Genomic DNA, 8,087 nt, shown 5'->3' on the forward strand with positions numbered 1-8,087 from the left:
CTACTGTGGGAGGAGAGAGGTCATGGGATTGTGATCTGAGATGGTAAATGGGAAGGGTCTGAGAAGGAATAAGTTGCAAGAATGCCCTGCAGGCTAGGGATGCCTAATGTGCAGGATTTTTGGTCAATCCCCTTTCACATCATCCACCTGACTTCTCCCAGAAGGCACAGTTACTGAAAGCTGTCCTTCCCTCCATGATGCTTTCCCGTAGTACTCACTCTGGCATCCCCCAATGGCATCACTTGATGGATTTGGCTCTACTGGTCCTTCCTTCCTTAAGCAGTTGACATGGAAAGGGCAATAAATGGAGATCCGGTGCTGGATTTTCAGAGTAGCTGGACATCTTAGAGAAGTACAGAGAGGATGCTCTTGACCTGAGGGTGAGGACCTGCAGGTGAGTCTGCCGAGGGAGGTCCAGAGGCTGAGTGCTCAGAGCTCTTCATTAAATAAATGGTTTTATTGTCACTTAATTCTCTAAGCAATTCAGCTCCCTTGAAGCCAAGGGACCATAAATAAAAAGAAACTCTCTGACAGTTCAGTCCCCATAGGCTCACCTTAGAGGCCAAACATATAGTCCCGTCCTACTGATGAGCCCATCTCCCATAGTATAAACATCTCCCCAGTGTATACAACCTGTCATGCAGGACACATTGAAAGGTCCACACCATGAGCCTCTGAGCTGCTGTGAGCGACCCTGAGTAACTCAGAGATGTAACTATGTCACCTGACCACAGGCCCAGCCATGAGCTGTCCTTGTGCTCTGCTGATGGTTCCAATAGCCTGATAAACCATTCTGTCACCAAGGTGCCCTTTGAATCTGTAGGACATTGTATGGAGTGCAGACTACCTGATATAAATTATGAACAGAAAGCATTCAACTCAAGAAGCCATGAGCCTCTAATATTAAGAATTTATTTATTATCTTGAAATAAATTAGTAGAGCTCTGGCTGGTGTAGCTCAGTGGACTGAGTGCCAGCCTACAAACCAAGAGTTCACCGGCTCAGTTCTCAGTGAAGGCACATGCCTGGGTCGTGGGCCAGGTTCCCTGTAGGGGGTGTGTGAGAGGCAACCACACATTGATGTTTCTCTACCTCTCTTTCTCTCTCCCTTCCCATCTCTCTGAAAATAAATAAATAAAATCTTTAAAAAATTAGTTAGTGGAAAAACCATCGGACTATAATAGAATAATTTAAAAAGATGCAAATGATACTGTATAAAAAACAGTTTTGAGAAACTGTAAAGAAGATATTTCTTAACTATCATAAAATGGTTTCCTTGATCACTAGCTAATATCATACCTGTAAGAAATATTTGAGGAAGCTGCATGAAGGTCATACAGAGGACAAATATGCCTGCTACTGTCATGACCCAACACTGTTCTGAAAATTTAAACCAATGCGACCAAAGAAGAAAAATCAATTGTAAGTTTATATCTTGGGTAAAATTAAATTGATCACATTTTCAGATGATAAAATTGGCTACCTAAGTTGAATTGGGGAGCTATTAGAACTAAGCAGTCATTTTAATCAGGTTAGAATAAAGAACAAACATGTATCACTTTCTTTCCTATTTCCAAAATAAACTTATACATAATAGGAAAAATTCTATTCAGAATTGTACAAAAATGTGCCCTGGCTGGTGTAGCTCAGTGGATTGAGCGCGGGCCTGCGAACCAGATGATCGTGGTTCGATTCCCAGTCAGGGCACATGCCTGGGTTGCAGGCCAGTTCCTTGCAGGCTAACTACCAGCAGGAGATGCACAAAAGGCAACCATACACTGATGTTTCTCTCCCTCTCTCCTTCCCCTCTAAAGATAAATAAATAAATAAAATCTTAAAAAAATTGTACAAAAATTTAACACACACAGAAAAGCATCTGGTTCATTAAACTGCTCAGCAAATGATATAAATAATAACCAATATTAGCACTTACCCAGTGCAGGAACTGTGCTCATCCCTTCTCCTGAATGGCCTCATTTTTTCTCATCCTCATACAGGTGGGATGAGAATCTATCATTTGTGCCCATTGCAGAGACAACCAAAGATGGCTGTGAATGCTTGTTAAGTGTGTGAGTAAATGAGGAGTGGGCTTTCTCTGATGTGCAAGTGCCAGTGAGGTGAACAGGAGGAGACTGGCCCCTGGGTAAGATGTTACGGAAGCTCAAGGTCACCCCAGGTCACTAGGAGAGAGCTAGGAGAGAGGCAGTTCTTAATAAGGAAGGAGAGGGTTGTGCAAATGATGTTAGGATGAGCAGGGATCAAAGGAGATACTAAGACAGGGGGGATAAGGAGACTAAATGGTAATAAAAAATACAATAAAGGTTAGAAAAAAGGAGATATTGGGAGAAAGGAGGCTGCATGTGAACCTGAGACTTCCTTCTTGATTAGGCTATTCAACTTTACTGAACCATTTTGAATCTATAGACGTTTCCAAGTTTCTTACTGCTGGCTAGAAATATCTCATTCCTAACACTCAGAGAACAAACATAAGTTAGGTTTTCTTAGAATTATTTATAATTTGTCTTTAACTTGGACTGTTTAAATTACTGTGAACTCCCTACACACATATACCATACACAAAAATTAACTTAAACTGGATCTTAGATGTGAATGGCAAATATGGTCTTCTGATTAAGTAAATGATTTTTTATTGTGTTTAACAAACTGTCTATGCACTAATTGATCCTATAGTCACTTTTGCCTACCAATATGTTCATACTACCCTGTGTGCTGATATCAAACCAACAAACTCAGGATGGTAGACCCCCAACAACAACTCCAGGGGAGGAACCATAATATCTGTGTCTATATTAGATGACCTTGGTGTCCCATCCATATCACTTTGATTCTTATCATTTCTGAGATTTTTCAGCCCAGGTGCCAAGTGTCAGCTGCTGCCTCTCTTTGCCTAGAAGCTTTATCTGACCAACAGAACACTCTATGCCTACTTGGGTGGCTATCTGACAGTCACAGTGAAATACTACCCATAGCCCATACAGAGGAATTTTGTTTGTGCTGTAGTTGCTCCACACTTGGTCTTTAAAAATTTGTGAAGACTTTACCAGAAATATTGTATGCTGGTATGTTGGCCCTGGCTTCACCCCACATGCTTCTCCAGGCACTCTCTTCCTCCCAGCCCTGTCTCCTGTTAGTCACCTCACTTTCCTCAGACTTCAGACTATTTGGTTGCTCTGTGACCTCGGCTCTCTCAAGGGCTTAAGAAAAGTTGTGATTTCATGGATCATTTACTTTTTTTGTTAGGGTAGGAGAGAGGTGCTTTCCAGGTTTCTATATTCTAAGCCAAAACTTGAATTCACCACTTTCTATAAGGGATTTAGAAAGAGAGGAAGAAAAAGAGACAGATGAAGAGACTATGAGGATTTCACTTTTGTCTAGTAGAAAGTATAGTGCAAGTTAGTCTGCACATCAAAATCTACTTGATTCTAGAATTTTTGGAAGAGGACTATTTGAGTTCAGAAAGAACGGTGTATACTTATACTTATATTTGGAGCATTATTCTTATGGTTTTCCATTCAAATCAGTGGAAACTAAAATAAAGTTGCCAGTGTTACATTAAAATATATCTTTCAGGCCTTAGACTCCATGCTTATTTTGGAGTTTTTAATTTCCATGTACAGGTCATCTGGAGATACAGGCTTGAATAAATCTGTATCCTGCAGTCTCCATTCAGCTGGTAGTTAAAATTAATTATAGTAAGAAATACACAGGGACTTCTGGCCAAGATGGAGGTGTAGGTAGACACGTTGTGCCTCCTCACACAACCAGAAGAAGGACAACAACAATTTAAAAAATAAAAAACGACCATAAGTGACAGAACACTTAACTGTATGGAAGTCTAACAACCAAGGAGTTAAAGAAGACACATTCATCCAGACCAGTAGGAGGGGCAGAGACAGGCAGCTGGGGAGAGAGGACTCGTGGCAAGGCAGTGGCTGGAAGACTGGGTGGGGAGGAAGGTGGCTGCTGGTGGACCCAGTGGGGCAGTGGACTGTGGAGCAGGGTGTACAAGCAAGGGTGCAGCTAGTTGGCAAGGCATCAGCGGAAGACCCAGCAAGGCAGTGGCTGGTGGAGCGGGTGGTCCCACATTTGCATGTACAGAAACTGGGAGAAACAACTAGGAAGCAGGATGGACTGGGAAACCCAGGGCCCCAGCACAGGGAAATAAAGCCTCAAAAGACTGATTGAAAACACCTGTTTGGGTTGAGGCAGCAGGAGAGACTCCCAGCCTCACAGGAGAGTTTATTGGAGAAACCCACAGTGTCCTACAATGTACACAAACCCACCCACCTACCCAGGAAACAGCACCAGAAGGGCTTAGTTTGATTGTGGGAATTGGGGGAAGTGACCGAAATCTGGCAGAGAACAGTGCAAGCACCATTGTTCCCTCTCAGACCCCTCCTCTACATACAGCATCACAACACAGCGATGTGGGTTACCCTGCCATGGTTAATACTTAAGGCTCCACCCCTCACTACATAACAGGCATGTCAAGACCAAAATGAATGGCTCAAATAAAAAAACAGATCAAAGCCTCAGAAAAAATACAACTAAGTGATGAAGAGATAGCCAATCTATCATATGCACAGTTCAAAACACTGGTGATCAGTATGCTCAAGAAATTGGTTGAATTTGGTCACAAATTAGATGAAAAATGAAGGCTATACTAAGTGAAATAAAGGAAAATGTATAGGAAGGAAACCAATAGTGATGGGAAGGAAACTGGGACTCAAAGCTACAGTGTGGACCAGAAGGAAGAAAGAAACATCCAACCAGAAAAGAATGAAGAAACAAGAATTCAAAAAAATGAGGAGAGGGTTAGTATCCTCCAGGACATCTTTAAATGTTGCAACATCTGAATTATAGGGGTACCAGAAGGGGAACAGGAAGAGCAACAAGTGGAAAAGTTATTTGAACAAATAATGAAGAAGAACTTCTCCAATCTGGCAAAGAAAATATAATTCCAGGAAGTCCAGGAAGCTAGAGAGTCCCAAAGAATTTGGACCCAAGAAGGAACACACCAAGGCACATCAGAATTACATTAGCCAAGATTAAAATGAAGGAGAGAATCCTGGAAGCAGCAAGAGATAAGGGGACAGTCACCTACAAAGGAGTACCCATCAGACTGTCAGCGGATTTCTCAAAAGAGACCTTACAGGCAAGAAGGGGCTGGAAAGAAGTATTCCAAGTCATGAAATCCAAAGACCTACAGCCAAGATTGCTTTATCCAGCAAAACTTTCATTTAGAATGGAAGGACAGATAAAGTGCTTCTCAGATAAGGTCAAGTTCAAGGAGTTCATCATCACCAAGCCCTTATTATATGAAATGCTAAAGGGACTTATATAAGAAAAAGAAGATGAAAAATATGAACAGTGAAAGGACAGCAAACACACAGTTATTAACAACCACACCTAAAACAAAAGCAAACCAAGAGGACAGCTAGATCAGGAGTGGAACCATAGAAATGAAGAACACATGGAGGGTTAGCAACAGGGGGGTGGGAGGGGGAGAAGTGGGGAGAAGGCACAGAAAATAGCATAGATGGTAGGTAGAAAACAGATAGAGGGAAGGGTGAGAATAGTGGGGGAAATATAGAATCTAAAGAACTTGAGACACGTGGTTATAAACTAAGGGGAGGAGAATGGTGGGGGAGGGACTGTGCGGGTGGAGGGGAATGAAGGGGGGGAATAGAACAACTGTAATGGTATAATCAATAAAATATATTTTAAAAAAAAGAATAGTATGGGAAATGCAGAAGCCAAAGAACTTGTATGTACAACCCAAGTTCATGAACTAAAGAGGGGGAATGTGGTGGGAGGGGGTATGCAGGGTGGAAGGGAGTGAACGGGGAAAATGGGACAAATGTAATAGCATAATCAATAAAATATATTAAAAAATAAAATAAACACCTCATATAAGTGGGGGTGGGGGAAGAATTACACAAGAGTACTGGCCGAGATGGAGGCATAGGTAGAAACCCTTCACTTCCTCGCACAATCAAAAGGAGAGTAACAACCAATCTAAAATCAATAAACAACCAGAAGTGCCACAAAAATCAAACTGCATGGAAATCCGAGAACCAGCCATTTAAAGAAACAGTCAACCAGACCAACCGGATCAACCAGACCAGTAAGATGAAAGGTTGGAGAGAACCTGTGACAAAGCAGCAGAATGAGTGGGTGGGGCTGGCTGAATGGGAAACTGAGACTCAGAGCTTACTGTGGACTATGGTGAGGGTTGCCACAGTGGGAGAAACTCCCTGTCTCACATGAGAGTCTGTTGGAAAATGGTACTAGAGCCAAGCAAGTGAGCTGCATTGTTCCTTTTTTGACCATTCCCCAACAGACAGCCCACAACACAGCAAAGAGGCTTGCTCTGCCCTGGTGAGTACCTAAGGCTCCACCCCCTTATAATTCAATAAGTGCTCTGAACAAAGAAATAGGGCCAAAATGAAAGAACAGAGCAAAATTTCAGAAAGAGAGCTAAGTGATGAGGAGATAGCCAACCTATCTGATGGAAAGTTCAAAGCCCTGGTAATCAAAATACTCACAGAACTTATTCAGCTTGGTGGCAAAATGAAAGAACAAATGAAGGATACCCAAAGTGAAATAAAGCAAAATATTCAGGGAACCAACACTTCAGGGAACCAACAGTGACAGGAAGGAAACCAGACTCATGTTCCAATGATTTGGAACAAAAGGAAGAAATAAACATTCAACCAGAACAGAATGAAGAAACAAGAATTCAGGGGGAAAAAATTGAAGAGAGGCTTAGGAACCTCTGGGACAACTTTACATGTTCCAATATTTGAATTATAGGGGTGCGAGAAGGAGAAGAACAAGAGCAAGAAATTGAAAACTTTTTGAACAAATAATGAAGGAAAACTTCCCCAATCTGGTGAAGGAAATAAACTTCCAGGAAGTCCAGGAAGACCAGAGAGTCCCAAAGAGGTTGGACCCAAAAAGGAACACACCAAGCACATCATCATTAAGTTATCCAAGATAAAGATAAAGAGAGAATCTTAAAAGCAGCAAGAGGAAAGGTGAGAGTTATCTAGAAAAAAATTCCCATAAGGCTATCAGCTGATTTCTCAAAAGAAACCTTGCTGTCAAGAAGGGGCTGGAAAGAAGTATTCCAAGTCATGAAAGGCAAGGACCTACATCCAAGATTGGTCTATCCAGCAAAGCTTTCATTTAGAATGGAAGGGTAGATAAAGCGCTTCTCAGATAAGGTAGTTAAAGGAGTTCATCATCACCAAATCCTTATTATATGAAATGTTAAAGGGACTTATCTAAGAAATTGAAGAAGATAAAAAACTATGAAAAGTACAATGACAACTAACTCACAACTATCAACAAATAAACCTAAAAAAAAAAAAAAGAAAAACAACGAATACAAAAACTAAGCAAACAGCTAAAACAGGAACAGAATCAGAGAAATGGACATTACATGGAGGGTTTTCAGTGGTGAGGGAGAGGGGAGGAATAGCATGGAAAAGGTACAGGGAAGAAGAAGCCTAATTGGTAGGCTTAAAATAGATGGGAAGAGGTCAAAAGATGGTACAGGAAACGAACTCAGAGAACTTCCATGTACAACTCTTGAACATGAACTAAGGCGGGGTAAATGCTGGAGGGTTGGGCAGTGAAGGGTGGAGGAGGGATAAAGGGTGAAAAATTGGGAAAACTAGAATAGCATAATCACTAAAATATACTTAAAAAAGAATTACACAGGACTTCCGCCAAGATGGAGGCATAGGTGGAAACACTGTGCCTTCTCCCACAACCAAGTTTGAACACAACAAAGGTTTGGAGAACTAGGACACACCCAAAGACCAGAAAATGGAATTATATGGAAGTCCGACAACTACGAACCGTTCAATGGGAATGGTAAGAGAGGCGGAGCCAGCAGTAGAGCTGGGTCGGGCAGGACAGATCTCCCGACCTAGGCTCGCAGGCAGCCCGGAACCAGTCGGGGTGTGGGGCAGACTGACCAAGGTCGCACATTCGAGCACAGTGAGACGGACCACACAGGCCCCAGGGGGCAAACCCAGTGGGGGAGGGCTGACGGT

This window comes from Sturnira hondurensis, unplaced genomic scaffold (assembly GCF_014824575.4).
Source record: "Sturnira hondurensis isolate 20B ecotype Veracruz unplaced genomic scaffold, ASM1482457v3 Scaffold0003213, whole genome shotgun sequence".
Taxonomy (NCBI): Eukaryota; Metazoa; Chordata; class Mammalia; order Chiroptera; family Phyllostomidae; genus Sturnira; species Sturnira hondurensis.